The sequence below is a fragment of the Chiloscyllium plagiosum genome, chromosome 2, assembly GCF_004010195.1.
Source record: "Chiloscyllium plagiosum isolate BGI_BamShark_2017 chromosome 2, ASM401019v2, whole genome shotgun sequence".
NCBI lineage: Eukaryota > Metazoa > Chordata > Chondrichthyes > Orectolobiformes > Hemiscylliidae > Chiloscyllium > Chiloscyllium plagiosum.
This window is the reverse complement of record NC_057711.1, coordinates 88,461,740-88,477,438: the sequence shown is the minus strand read 5'-3', so window position 1 is coordinate 88,477,438 and position 15,699 is coordinate 88,461,740. Positions and strand designations below refer to the sequence as shown.

The following is a 15,699-nucleotide window of genomic DNA, read 5'->3' as shown; positions in this document are numbered from 1 at the left end:
GTACCCCTCGTTGCATTAGAGACAGTCTCAATACCAGAAACTTGGCTATTCGTGCTAAGTTCCCCTGAGAATCCATCACCCCCTACATTTTCCAAAACAGCATACCTGCTCCAGCTGCCTACCTCTCTTACCCTTCCTGGAGTTAACCCATCTATGTGACTGTATCTGAGACTTTCCCCCCTTCCTATAACTGCCATCCATCACATACTGTTCCTGTTGCTGATGCAAATTCCTCATCGCTTCTATCTGTCTCTCCAACCGATCCACTCGATCTGATAAGATTCGCATCCAACAGCATTTATGGCAGATATAATCCGCAGTAACCCTTAAACTCTCTTTAAACTTCCACATCTGACAAGAAGTACATATCACTGCAAAGGCCATTTTTGCTCCTTCACAATCTACAGACCCAGAAAATAACACCATCTTATTCCTCTACAAACACTGCCCCAGGTTAAATTAATAGCTATGGCTTATATTTTAAGTTTAATCAAGAGACTTATCTCCAACAACGTATAATCAAGAAAGAATCCACTGTAGCCACTACTGCAGCCTCTCTCTTGGACGGACTTAAAACAACAATTAACTTATCTGATTCCGTGCTGTGAACTTCGCCCAACAGTTCCTCCAAGATCAGTTGTGAATTTCACTGTTTGTTAATCTTCCCAGATGCAATCCGATGTCCAGCGATACAAGAATTCAAACAGCAAAGGCGCTAACTGTGCAGGTTTTCTCTCTCTCTCTCTCTCTCTCTCTCTCCTGCACTGTCCACACCATGTGCTTCCTTTGTCTGCTCTTCTCCCTCTTAAACTGCTGTTGTTTTGACTTTTTTTTCCAAAGTTCCAAAACAATGCAATAGCATATAAAACAGTAGTCGCTGCTCCTGGAATTGGAGGAAATCACCTCTAGCACCTGAAATACCTCAAAAAAGTAGCAGCTGTTACAGCCAGAAATGTTTCCTGTCCTCCATCTTGGATTACCCAGAATCCTTTGAATTCAATAAAAAATTCTGGAATTAAGAGTCGACTGATGACCATGAAACCATTGTCTATTGTCAGAAAAACCCATCTGGTTCACTGATGTCCTTTAGGGAAGGAAATCCGCTATCCTTACCTGGTCTGGCCTACATGTGACTCCAGTGCCATAGCAATCTGGTTGACGCTTAACTACCCTCTGAAATGGCCTAGCAAACCTCTCAATTGTATCAATCGCTAGAAAGTCACAACAAAGAAATGAAACCGGATGGACCATCTGGCAACAACCTTGGAACCAGAAAAGACAACGGCAAAAACACAAGCAGCCCTTGTCGACCATGCAAAGTCCTCTTCTCCCTTTTAAACTGCTGTTGTTTTGACTTTTTTTTCCAAAGTTCCAAAACAATGCAACAGCATATAAAACAGTACTTGCTGCTCCTGGAATTCGAGGAAATCACCTCCAACACCTAAAATACCTCAAAAAAAATAGGAGCAGCTCTTACAGCAAGAAATTTTTCCCGTCCTCCATCTTGTGCAGGTCCATAGCTCCTTAAAAGTGGAGTTGCAGGTAGATAGGATAGTGAAGAAGGCATTTGGTATGCTTCCCTTTATTGGTCAGAGTATTGAGTACAGGAGTTGGGAGGTCATGTTGCGGCTGTACAGGACATTGGTTAGGCCACTGTTGGAATATTGTGTGCTATTCTGGTCTCCTTCCTATCAGAAAGATGTTGTGAAACTTGAAAGAGTTCAGAAAAGATTTACAAGGATGTTGCCAGGGTTGGAGGATCTGAGCTACAGGGAGAGGCTGTTTTCCCTGGAGCGTCGGAGGCTGAGGGGTGTCCTTATAGAGGTTTACAAAATTATGAGGGGCATGGATAGGATAAATTGACAAAGTCTTTTCCCGGGGGTCAGGGAGTCCAGAACTAGATGGCATAGGTTTAGGGTGAGAGGGGAAACATACAAAAGAGACCTAAGGGGTAACTTTTTCACGCAGAGAGTGGTACGTGTGTGGAATGAGCTGCCAGAGGATGTGGTGGAGGCTGGTACAATTGCAAAATTTAAGAGGCATTTGAATGGGTATATGAATAGGAAGGGTTTGGAGTGATATGGGCCGGGTGCTGGCAGGTGGGACTAGATTGGGTTGGGATATCTGGTCGGCATGGACGGGTTGGACCGAAGGGTCTGTTTCCATGCTGTACATCTCTATGACTCTACGACCTGTTCAATGGAAGCATTTAAAACAGAACTGGATGTTTGTTGAAAGGGAAAAAAGGTGTAGAGCTTTGGGGAAAAGATAGGGCAGTAGTTCTAAATGCATTGGTCTCGCAGAGGGCCAGCATGGACATGAACAGCTGCATGGCTCTTGTTGGTACTGTAACCAATCTACCATACAATGAAGCAGATTATCCAGATGGCCATTTTTGGTGACTCCCAGGACATTTATGTTTGGAATGACTGCTATGTACAATATCTTCTGCAATCTTGATCCATGCGGACTACCATTTTTATATCTGCATCATAAATTGTACCTCAATATCTATTTCAGTTGTTGAGATAATCAATTCCATTCTTAATGAAGCATACTGAATTGCAGAATGATTACATAGTACACATTAATTTCACTTTTCTGTTGGTAAAGAATTTTCTACAATGGGAGAACTTCCTCACAATCTCAATAACTAAGTAATTTTATGTTTGTACAAACAACACACCTGAACAATAATTCAAGAAGGTGACTCCAAGTTCTCTATGACAACTGGGAGCAGACAAAAAGAAACTGGCCTTGCCAGCAATGTCCACATGCTGGCATTTAAACACAAACTTCTCTTAAATATCTGAAACATTCGTGAGAACTTATTTACTGTACCTCACGATCCCTCCCAACAAGTGACATGCAGAAGGGAGTCCTGTAGAGCTCTCCTGGGTTTGCACTGTTCCATTTCATCATATGAAATGTCACAAAAGTAAAGCCAGATGACTCGTATACATGCATTTTCTAATAAGTATGCATGACAGCTTACATATTAACCATATTTGAAAGAGGAGACACCACTGGAGTACTAATTCAAGGCAGAGACTAAAGCTCTGGGACGTGGGTTCAAATCCCACCATAATTGGTGAAAACAACATTCAACAAGAGTCATGGAGTCACAAAAACAAACCCCTCAGTACAACTTGCCTATGGTGATCAGATATCTTAAATAAATCGAGTCCCATTTGCCAGCATTGGGCATGTATCCCTCTAAACCCTTCCTATACACATCCAGATGCCTTTTAAATGTTATAAATTTAAAAGTCAGCCTCCACCACTTCATCTGGCAGTTCATTCTATATATGAACTACCATCTGCATGAAAAATTTGCCCCTTAGGTTGCTTTTAAATCTTTCCCCTCTCACCTTAAAATTATGCCCTCTACTTCTGGACTCCCCCACTCCAGGGAAAAACTCTTATCTGCTTACCCTATATCTATGCCACCCTCAATTTCATAAACCTCTATAAGGTCACCTCTCAGCCTCTGACATCCCAGGGAAAATAGCCCCCGTCTATTCAGCCCCTCTTTGTAGATCAAACCCTCCAACCCTGGCAACATCCTTGTAAATTCTTCTCTGAACCCTTTTAAGTTTCACAACATCCTTCCTATAGTAGAGAGACCAGAATTGCACGCAATATTCCAAAAGTGGCCTAACCAATGTCCTGTACAGCTGCAACGCGACCTCCCAACTCCTGTACTCAATGCTCTGACCAATAAAGGAAAGCATACCAAACACCTTCTTCACTATCCTAACTACCTGCAACTCCACTTTCATGGAGCTATGAACTTGCACTCCAAGGTCACCTTGTTCAGCTACACTTCCCAAGACCTTACCATTAAGTGTATAAGTCTCACCCTGATTTGTCTTTCCAAGATGCAGCACCTCACATTTATCTAAATGAAGTTCCATCTGCCACTCCTCGGCCCACTGGCCCATCTGATCAAGATCCCACTGTACTCTGGAGGTAACCTTCTTCACTGTCAACTACACCTTCAATTTTGGTTTCACCTGTAAATTTAGTAAGTATACCTCCTATGTTCACATTCACATCATTTATATGAATAACAAACAGCAGTGTACCCAGCATCAATCCTTGTGGTACACCACTGGTCACAGGCCTCCAGTCTGTAAAGCAATCCTCTGCCACCACCGTCTTCTACCTTCCAGCCAGTTCTGTATCCAAATGGCTGTCCCTCCCTTGTATTCCATGTGATCTCACCTTGCTAACCAGTAACCATGGAGGAACGCTGTCGAATGTCTTACTTAAGTCCATATAGATCACGCCTATTGTTCTATCCTCATCAATCCTCTTCATTATTTCTTCAAAAAACTCAATTAAAATAGTGAAAGACAATTTCCTACATACAAAGCCATATTTTCTATCCCTAATCAGTCCTTGCCTTTCCAAATACATGGAAATCCTGTCACTCAGGATTCCCTCCAATAACTTGCCCAGCACCCATGTCAGGCTCACCGGTCCACAGTTTTTCCTTACCATCTTTCTTAAATAGTGGCACCATGTTAGCCAACCTCCAGTCTTCTGGCACCCCATCTGTTACTATCAATGACACAAATATCTCTGCAAAGGGACAAAACAATCATTTCCTTAGATTCCCATAGAGTTCAGATAGGGTACATCTGATCTGGTCCCAGGGATTTATCTATTAAAAAAAAAGAAATTGAGAACTGGTTGCAGTAATAGTGATCACAAAACGTATTATCATCAAAATCTATGTGCTTCACCAATTCCCTTCAGGGAAGGAAGGAGATTGTCCTTATGGATCTGACCTACATGAAATTCCAGATCCATAGTAATGTCACTCTCTTAATTGACCACTGAAATGACCCAACAAACTACTGGATACAAAAGCCATTAGGGTTGGGCAAATATTGGCTTCAAGAGGGATGCCCACATCCTTTCAAAAATAACTGAATGCAGGAAACCTATCAGAAGTTTTTTGTAACCTCTAACTCTGAGTATTTCAAAGGCATGAATAAGGAACCACAAAGCTGGAGTACTATGTGCAGCTGTGGTTCCTGTACCATTAAGATGACGTTATTGCCATTGAGGCAATGAAAGTTCACTGGACTTGTTGAAGAATGTAGGAGAGAATGAGAAGTGATCTAATTGGAAATTAGAAAATACTTAAAAGAGAGATGGGGCAAATGTAGTTAAGATTTTCACTTCTGGGACAGGGGATGGAGAAAAGATGGATGATTTGCAGAGGAATCTGTATCACAAAGGCAGTTTGACAAGTGGTACTGGAGGGTTAAGTGAGATGGTTATGTAAGGGCAGAGCTGGGTGCCATCAGTTTACACATGTTACCCAAGCAATTATGTCACTGAGGGTCAATGTGTAAATAAGGGAGAGAAGGACAATAATGGAAGCACAAGACTTCTGAATAAGAAAAAGATGCAGGTTTGGGGCCAGAGGTCAGTTGGAATTGTCGGTTGCCAAATGAGAAGGAGGAGGGAAAATAGCAAAAACAGCTGAATACATCAGCTTGACCTTCATGACTTGTACTATTTGGGCTGGAGTTGGATAGGGGAAGGGAAAGAAATTAAAAAAGGAGACTGCGTTAGTGAATAAAAGCAGCTTAAACTTGCAGAACCAGCACAGGACAGGATCTTTGCTCTCTGGGATTCCCAGAGCAGAGCGGTGCGTGATTTTTCCAGAGGATACAAAATACAATTGTGCTTCATCTGGTCCAGCCCAATCTAGCTAACAATGGCTAAATGAACTCCATACTTAACACACACTCTTGACTTTAAGGGTATGAAAGTAAGGACAACACTAGAGGTAAAGCTTAAGCTTTACTGGGGCTAATCCTACGTAGCCATGAGGGTGAGAAAATACAGAATCATTAGGCAATCTGAAACTGCAGTTGTAAGTGGCATGATTTATTCTCAGGGTAGACATAAAAAGAAATGGAATAGGAAAGACGAAGATGAATAGATGGTGGTGAAGAATAAAAGGATGTAGTTGTTGAGGCTTGGGAACATCAAGATTGAGAAGCGATGCAAGATGAGAAGATCAGGCAGAGGACTCTGAAAATAGGACAGGAATTGAGAGGTAAAGTAACCAAAAAGGAAAAAATGAAAGATGGCTATATTGTAGGCAGGGGAGAAGTCAAAAAAGAAAGGTTGAATTGTAGGTTCTTTACTGAATCAAGGCAAAATCACATTTCTAACAAGTATTTCAAGACACTGATATTATAGTTTTGGTTTCATCTTCCCCTAGCAGGTTGTTCACAGCCAGACCAATTTCCAGAAGCAAACTGCCCACCATTAGCCTTATCTTATGCCATTATTCATCACCAATGTATCCAGGTTTAATAATTACAACAAATCATAGTAAACCATGAATGCAGGCAATATTCAGATATTCTCTTACTACCTCCTTTGCAGCCAAAACCTATTAGGAATCTCTTCTGGCTATGTTATATCGGGGATGATTCAAATCAAAGAGCCCATATTACCTCCAATGTACCAATGAGCAGAAAAGACAGGAAATGTTAGAGCACAAAAACGCACATTAATTGATTGTGAAAATGTCTTGGGGTCAGAAATTAAAAACATTAATTATATTAACATGGTGCAATTTGAAATTTCCATCCACCAAGGCTGTCTTGTTGCTGAGACCAGCACCAGACAGTAATTTCAAATTCAACTATCTCCATGGCACCAAATGAAATATAATAAAATATCCTTTTTGGAAGGGGAAATCCACAGTTTTATTAAATATGGAATTGAAAGCTTTACGGAGTTTTGAATCAGTGTTAACTTCAGCAATTGCAAATTTTTCCAAATAAACATTTGGATTTAATTTTGGGAACACTATGTCTATTATGATGACACAAGAGACAGTCAGCTGAACCAAAACAGCCTTTCTACCTCTGTATTTCCAACAGAGTAGAGCATCCATGGAACCTTTTGATCAGGAACCTACAATTAACTTACAGGGTTGACCTCATGAATGAACAAAGGCTTGTGTGGTCTGTTTTCCTTTTAACATAAGCCGTTACCCACAGTCCAGAAGCCATCTTCAGCTCACAGTTCCCAGTTCATAGCTCCAAACCAAGAAAATTGATAAAGGAATAAAATTTTTAAAATGAAAAATTGATGAGGTTTCTAACACTATTTACTGTTGATTATGATATAGTAACCTAATATTTTTGCAAGCTCACTACTATACTGCTACTTTCTCCATTGTAAACAACTATAGTAAATCCTCTGTATCCATAAAATCACAAATTTGCTTATCCACACCAAAAAAAAGGCAACTACAATAATTAACATCTACAACCAAATGACACGTATCCACAACATTTTAAATCATTTTAACAAGCTCTGCATTTGCGGATTTCATCGTTGACTGATTCATCATTCACAGGAGTGCCCAGGAAATTACTATGACCATATTGATAATAGAAATTGCCTAGGTGAACAAGTAATTTTACAGTTAAAGGCATGCCACCACCCCAGTTCAGACAGTGACAGCAAAATGCTTGGAGGAATATATAACAGTGCGCAGTTGCACCAGCTTCACTACAAGTGTTGACAAAAAGAATTTACAATGAAAATATAAAAACAAAAGAATTTGTACTCAAGCACCTGTACCTAGATTTCTAAGTGACATCATAAGTGGCGATTTGCAAATTTTTCACTGTACTCATGTGAGTACATGGCAATAAAACTAATTTAGTATATTGGGAGAAGCCACAAAGATGACACAATATGTTCCAAGTTGTTTTATATACAGATATTCTACTGAAAATACATTAATGACTGCATTATGTCTACTTGACAGACAAATTAAATTGCACAAGAAATTGGACAACTTCATTTTTGGCCACAGGGATCACGAAACATGACTTCTCCACTCCAGTTCGAAAGGAAGTAAGCATATATAAACTGGTGTAGCTCCATACTGTACTATGTCCCAAATAGGCTCCCACCCTAGAATTGATGTCTATATCCTCTTGTGCACAGCTGAGGAGCATTCTGTGCAAAGCATGTCCTGCCCAAGCTGCAGAACAAGTGGTAATACAACATCTGGCCCCAAAGCTGCATAAGCCACATGCAAGAAATAGGGTTTTTATACATTTTATCTTGCACTGTGAATTTTACAACTGTGCCATTTAACTACTAACGTGAATGATTGTTTACCTTGATTAACTTAACCATTAATGATAACATATTGCATGAAGCTAAATTTTTTGAAAACAAAAATTGGGGAGGCTCTGTGGTGCAGAGATATCGTCCCTATTTCTGGGCTTAAGTCCCACTTTCTCTAGAGGGGTGCAGTAACATCTCTGAACAGGTTGATTAAAGAAGAGTAGGCCATTGGAACAATTCAGGAAGAATGAATGTAAGCAATAAGAGATTCAGTCCATGTCCGCAAACATGTACAATCTGACAGTTAGAGACAGGAAGAATACAAGTAAAAATGTTTATTCTGTCTGCATACCTCATTGTTCTTTAGCAATCATGGTCTTCAGCTTAGCAAAGGTGTTGCATGCTAACTTTGTTAACTGTAATGCACAGTATAGCGACTGATTATGCATGAATGGTATACTGAAGGAAATGTGGGTGAAACATTAACAGCGAGTTGATGTAACCATGAATGGAGTATCGATCGTAATGACTGTACTACGAACTGGTTAATCAACTGCTTTAACATAATATCAGAGCTGAAATCCTGCATATGGGAGCTTCAGGCAAATGAAAAGAACTCTCCTAAAGGGCCCAGTATGCAGATGTTAAGGTTCATAGAAGTGATATGGAATGGCCATTTATTGAACATTGCTGAAAATTCAAATTTTGTCAAAGAGTTTCTTCTTGCACTCACAAGGGCAACTTTTGAGAACACCTATGTAAAGGGAAGTTCTAATTTAGTATTCAACGTTTTGAAAAATAACAAACAGAAAATGTGCATTGTGAACATCAAATTATACTGAAGCACCTCGAGAGTGGAACATAGTTCATGATTAAGTTTATTTCTATTGCACTTTGGATTTTTCAATTTGAGACGAATTGCTGAGAAGTGGCTTGCAATGACATGGATTGTGTACAGTAAATATCAAGACTGTTACAGTTGTATTGAGGCGCCTAACACAGAACCTGCAGCATGGTGAGAAGTTTTTTTTGCACCTTCTGTAATTTAAAAGTCAAACATTTTTTAAAATGTATTTTGACAAATGTTATTAAGAAAACATAGTCAAAAAGTATAGTAGGTAGTTAGTGAGGGAAGTTTGGTAAGATAGCACAAGAATATTCACTTGGTATCACTGAGAGATACATGCCATGGAACTCAACGAAATTGATGCTTTGTCAAAATTCAAGACTCAGTCCTTTATTATGAGTGAGACTGGATAAAGCCAGTATATGCATTTATAAAGTCAAATCACATTTACAAGCTATTGAAGGTTTTTTTTGAGAATGTAAGTAGTAAAATAAATAAGGGAGAACCAGGAGATGTGGACTACTTGGATTTTCAGTAAGCTTTTGATAAGATCGCAGAATCTCTACACTGCAGATAAAGGCCATTCAGCACATCATGTCTGCATCAACTCTGAAGAGCATCCAACCCAGATCCAGCCGCCCCCCTCCTCCCAACTCTATCCCCATAACCCCACCTAGTCTGCAAATCCTTTGGCACTATGGGACAAATTGGTATGGCCAACCCACCTAATCTGCATATCTTTGAACTTTGGGGGAAACTGGAGAACCAGCAGAAACATAGGTAGGCATTGAGAGAGTATGCAACCTCCACTCAAAAGGTCACCCAAGGCTAGAATTGAACCCAGGTCCCTGGGACTGTGAGGCAGCAGTGCTAACTACTGTCCTTCCAGCCTTCGTAAGTAGTTAGTGGGGCAAGTTAAAGCACATCAACTACATTAATATAATGGAATGGATCAAAAATTGATTTTGACATATAGGAAACACAGTGGGAATAAAAGGACCTTTTTCCAAGTGACAATGACTTGTGGAGTTTTGCAAGGACCAGTGCTTGGACCTCAGATATTCATGATTTAAATAATGACCTGGATGAGGGAACAAAATGCAACAAATAAAGAAGGTGCAGCAGAGGTTCATTAAGCTACTACCAGGAATTAAAGGACTGTCATTTAAGGATAAATTGATTTGAATGGGTCTGTGTTCAATAAAGTTTGTAAGGATGAGAATATCTGATTCAAACATAAAATTCTAACAGGGATGGACAAATCAAGAAGTAGGGAAGATGATTTCCCTGGATAGGGAGTCTAAATCAGAGCAAGAGTCTCAGGATAAGGGGTAGAGCATTTAGAACTGAAAAGTTTCTTCAGTTAAAACAGATCATGAATCTGTGGAATTCTGTACCTCAGAAGGCTGCAGAGACCAAGCCATTTAATATACTCAAATTCTTTTTTTCCATTTTAAAAGGCATCAAGCTGCATGGAGAGAAAGTGAGAATATGGCTTTGAGATAGAGGATCATCAGTGATCACACTCATGGACTGAGCAGGCTCAAAGGGCCAAATGACCTACTCCTGCTCCCAGCTATTTTTCAATGTTATTTTTGATGTTGGGTACTTGTGGAGTGCTCTTACCCAACATATAAAATCTTAACAAATGACCTGGGAAAGCATGAGTATGCTAAAAAGCCAAGATGCATTATAATTATTTCAATTCAAACTCTATCACTTACAGTAGATTAAAAAAAGGTTGGCTAATTTCCAAGAAATCAATTTCCAACCAGTTACTGGTCCCATCAGGGCAATGCCAAACAGAGCTTGCTTGCAGAGAGTGTTGCTTGATGCAACAGTCATAAGTGATCAGCAAATAATCAACATAAAGAAAGTTTCCTTTGGGAATTTTTCACACAAAACAGACTCATCTAAGTAAATCAAACTTCCAGATCTTGAAGGATTACAAATTGTTGCTTTCTCATTGATTTAAATGGATAAATAAACGGTCAAACATTACTGAACCAAGAAGCACTTATTTAACTCAGGAAGTTTAAAACAAGACTGATACAAAACCTCTGGTTTGACAATGCAAAGCAATCAGGGAACATCACAATACAAAAGCAAGAAACATTCACAACAATATTTCATTTTAAAGAAATATGGAAATATATTGAACATTTCTTTCTTCAATCCTTTCTTTAACATACATTAATATCAAAACTTTTGTTAATTAAACTATTCAATAACTTACATTTTCTTCCCCAAGGTTTTCCAGTTGAAATGTTTAATTTGCCTATGTTATGTTTTGAAATGGAATTTGCCAACAGTTTTTAAACAATAAATCTTCAAGATTAAAAGGCACATTTCAACTAAGCTCAGTACATGCTGCAGAGGCCAAAATGGGAAGATTGTACATGGACTTTGGTGTTAAAAGGATCCATTATCATATGGAAATTAGGAGAACTTTTTTTAAAAAAGTCAAAGATTGCTTTATTTAGAAGATTGATCATTTTAGAACATGGACATTGTCCCAGTTGTCACGTGATAAGCATTTTTTGAACAAGATGATTTTAGAGCAGGTGATTGAATATAGACTGGCCTGAAGCCTTCTCAGGTGAGACGAAAACTCTTAATAAAGTAATTTCTCTTTAGTTCACAGCGGCAGCAAGCAGGAAGCAAAAACCCAAGAAAGACCAGCAATAATGTTGTGCTAGTATTAAAAACGATGAAGACATGCACTGTCCTCTTCATGTATGTTCTGTAAGCCTTATCTATTATTCAAGTAATCTAAAAAAAATCTAATTTATGATCAAATCTTAAATGTCAAGTAACAAGGCCAATTATTTTATACTACGAAGAATCTGTTACCATGCTGTATGACTGTGAATTTATGAAAAAAGAACTGAATCTTCAAACATTTTCTAGGCAAAGTTATTTGTACTACAAATTAGTAATATTTTGTTCACTTGAAGTTTTTTCCAGTTTTTCTTAATTACAAGTCGGTTGGGGGAATTGAAATGGGCAGTGATTGCGAGGTCCGGTCGGTCCCTGCGGACCTGACCACGATGCTTGGTGAAACAGTTTCTACTTTCTTTTTCTGTTAGAACCCATATGCAACGAAAATTGGCCACATTTTTCATTTGGTCTGACACCTACCTTCAATACAAGATTGAAGACAACCTGATCAAAGACATGCAGCCATCAGTAACTACAGCAGAAAGTGGAGATCCAGCGTCTTAAAGGTAGTGTTTTCAGGCTTCCATTTTCATCACACCACAATTTCACAGGAATGCAACCTTTTTGGTGGCGACTGATCTGTACAAATAAAGTATTACGGAAATAACTATTATACACTTACACCATAAAAAAAAGTGATGGGAGGAGATTAGAAATCTAAACTGAAAAATCAAGGCATTAGAGTACTTAGCAACTTGGGTAAATACATGCAAAATGAAACATAATATTATGTCAGCGAATAACATCCGTGCAAAGAACAGTAGTAAAAAAATTAATGGCTCTTTCCCCAAATGCGTGAAGCAATCATAATAAATGATTTAGATTTAATTAATATTAGAGACATGGCTACAAGATGAGCAAAGTCGAAAATAAATACTGCAAGGTACACAACCTATCAAAAGAAAGGCAGAGTCAAAATACAGTATCAATCCTGACATTAAAAGGATGTCACAAGGTCAACAGCAAGAAAGGATGCTTGTTCAGAAGATCAGGATACAGAATCGACATGTGATAAGTTTATGAACAGCAAGGGACGGAAAATGCTGATGGGCTTAGATAATAGATCTACAGTCTTAAGATCATAAGAAACTCTTACAGTTGACTTCACTGTTTGACTGAATTTTAAGTAATAAATAGTATAAGTCTGTAATGAAGGCAATGTAATTATGAGTCAGCGATATTATAGCACAGAAACAGACATCTTTGATCCAAATATTCCAAATAAATCTAGTCCCAGCATTTGGCACATATCCCTCTCAATTCTTCCTATTCATATACCCATCCAGATGCCTTTTAAATGTTGTAATTGAAGCTGCCTCCATCAATTCCTCTGACAGCATGTTCCATTTATGCACCACCCTCTGCGTGAAAAAGTTGCCCAAGATCCCTTTTAAATCTTTCCCCTCTCACCTTAAACTTATGCCTTCTAGTTTTGGGCTCCCCCACCCCAGGACAGAATAGGTTAAATAGACCAGTAGTGAAAATAAATAGCAAAAACACAAGGAGCAAAACTGACAAATCCCTTGGACTAGACCTTAACACAGGGGTGGGGAACCTTTTTTATATTGGAAGGCTACATTTTATTTAGCCAAGATCCTATTAGGCTGCATGCTGAGAATTTAACATATACAACAAAATATCATATTTGTGTCATCACATTTACTAATTTTAATTAAAGCCTGCTATTATAGCACAGGACTTTAAACAAAATAAAAATTCAATGACATTTATTTGTTTGACAAAGTTAACAATAGAACTAATAATATGCAAAAAACTTAGACAATAAACCATTAACTGACTTTTTTCCGACTGTTTATTGAGTGATCAGAATCAAATATTTGGTTCAAACATCGTTTGATTGGGGTCCTCCAGGTGAATATCCATCTCTGAGATTTCAGCATATTTTAATTTGTGTCACATATGAAAATATTGATGCACAATAGTAGGTTGTGCCAAAACAAAACAGCATTCGCTGAGCATGTTAATACGAATACAGACTTCAGAATATTATCTTCCAAGAGCTCAATCAATTCCATCTGTAAGTCCTCAGGTACTTTGGAGGCATCAACCAGGTGCGGTCGAAAGCTAGTTTCAGTCTGAGATCACGTTTCTCAAAATCTGCCAACCTTTCATTATGAACCTTTCAATCAATGAAGTCAAGAACAGCTGTGTATTCTTTCACTTAGTGATTTCCTTGTACCCTGTTCATTAATTACCTTCACCAGTTCAGGAAAATTCAGATGAAAGTTCTGTTTGGGTAGGAAGAGTTTTGAAAAAGGTCAGCTTTTTCTGAAATGCCTGGATTTTTGGCCATGTATCGTACATGGATTTACTTTACCTTGCAAAACAAATTCAGATCATTTTGCTTGACATTATATCACCCTAAAATGCATTTCTACAGAAATTTTCTTTTGACGATTCACACATTTCATTCAGTTCCTCAAAAAGTCTTGTGATTCGTTTTTGCAAAGTTTTACAAGTATTCGTCCTTATGACAATCGGACACTTCAGAATGATATGGCAACTCCACACTGAGTGTTTCACCATCAAGCTGATGGTATGATGCAATTGCTCGAATGGAGTGTACAATACCTATAATTTTCTTTAATGTGTCACTTAAAACAAGATTAGGCACAAAGATTCTGTCAATGCAAAAGAAAATGAAAAGAAATCAAAGTATCTGGGATCTGGCAATTCATTCGTAGTAATGCAACAAATCCTTCATGTTTCCTTCTTATGGAAGGTGCACCATCTATGCGTCCACTTACTAAATTATACAAATTCAATTTGGCTTCATGACATTTTTCTTTGAAGATAGCGAAGTTGTTAATTCCATATGCCATAAGGATGCGCAAAGCCAGTAACTCCTCATGACAATGAAAATCCGCAGTTATCACACAAATCAAAAATAACTCCTGCACTGAGTCAGTAATGTCAGTGGATTCATCCAAGGCAATCGAATAATAAATATCTTCACTTTGGCACATTGTACGAAGTTGTGCTGCTACATTGAGGGCTAATTCATGTTGCTGATCAGTTTTGGTCCTTCTTGAAAGAAGAAATTGTTTGTACTTATTAATATTATCTGAATCTAAACATCCTAAAACTTCAACAATGCATTATTTTATGATTTCCACATTGCTAAATGGTTTACCTCTTCTTCAAAGTATACATGCTACTTTATAAGTTGCTTCAGTGATATCTGTCCCTTGTCCAGATATTGTTAAATACCTGCTGCTGCTTTTGATCTTTCACTTTCTCAAGTGCAGACATTCGGGGTTCTCCTTCCAATTGAGCATTTTTGTGCTTCTTAGGAGTTGCATAATGCTGACATGCATTATATTTCTTCAGAGCAAAGATGTCATTTTATCTTTCACAGCAACTATGTAATATTGCAATTCCCATTTTTCATTGAATACTGTGCTCTCTTCCTTTAATGTTCTTCTCTTTGTTTTTGACATGATTGGATTACCAGTAAAAAATTTTGAAATGGTACACAAATTAAAAAAAGTCGGATTTTGTATTCGCAGACAGTTAGGTGGAAGCCCACAACTAGTATCCTAAAAGGCCGCAGGTTCCCACCCCGCCCTAAGATTTTAAAACAGATTGCACACCACTGTATGCAGAGTTCTGGAACCCACATTATTGGAAGCAATGGGACAGCACTGCAGATTTACTAGGAGGTTGCCTGGGCTGGAGAATTATAGTTATGAAGAGAGAGTGGACAGACTTGTTTTTTTTCCCTTGGAGCAGAGGAGTGTGAGGTCTATAAAATTACATGAGCACTGACAAAATAAACAAGAATGGAATGTTCTCCTTGATCGAGGGATCAATGACCACAGGGTACAGATTGAAAGGAAGGGGCAAAAGTTTTAGAGGAGATGCGTGGGTGAAAAAGTTTCATTCCATGTAAGGGCTGTAGAGGCAGAAATCATAATAATGTTTCAACTGGCATTTAGATGTGGACTTTTGATGCCAAGGTATACAAGGTCAAGTCTGGAAAA

At 38.5% G+C, this 15,699-nt stretch overlaps 1 protein-coding gene across 5 annotated transcripts in view; it reads right to left on the bottom strand.

Moving 5' to 3' along the window:
• LOC122561700 (spindlin-W) overlaps nt 1-15,699 on the bottom strand; it is a 77,993-nt gene that overhangs the window by 28,751 nt on the left and 33,543 nt on the right. For all 5 annotated transcript variants that reach the window (XM_043713744.1, XM_043713762.1, XM_043713753.1 and 2 more), the window contains one exon: nt 12,116-12,274. The gene's annotated coding sequence lies outside the window, so the exon portion shown is untranslated. The remainder of the gene's footprint in view (nt 1-12,115; nt 12,275-15,699) is intronic.